Source organism: Penaeus monodon, chromosome 28 (genome assembly GCF_015228065.2).
Source record: "Penaeus monodon isolate SGIC_2016 chromosome 28, NSTDA_Pmon_1, whole genome shotgun sequence".
In the NCBI taxonomy this organism is placed as follows: domain Eukaryota; kingdom Metazoa; phylum Arthropoda; class Malacostraca; order Decapoda; family Penaeidae; genus Penaeus; species Penaeus monodon.
The window spans coordinates 1,935,149-1,935,506 of NC_051413.1; positions in this window are offsets into that span (position 1 = coordinate 1,935,149).

The following is a 358-nucleotide window of genomic DNA, read 5'->3' on the forward strand; positions in this document are numbered from 1 at the left end:
TTGGCGATTGTTCTTGTGATGAATAGAAATACATGAGGTTATGGTAATTACGTTGTTGTAACTGGAAGAAGAAGAGTGATTACAAATAATTAACTATAATGGTAAGAAATCGTACTTGGCTGATAGTCCGACTTTGTTATTGTAATTTTGCAATTATTTATTATAATTAGCCGTAATTATACATGCACGCAAAATTGTAACACATAATTGAACCGCAATGAACCTTGGTTTGTTTTACTATAGAGAGACATGACTGAAAATATTTGATGTAGAATCAGTTGTTGTAAAATGTGTCAAGTCATCGACGTTCAATTCGATTACCTAAGTATCTCCTGTAAATGTGTCCGAGTATGACGCG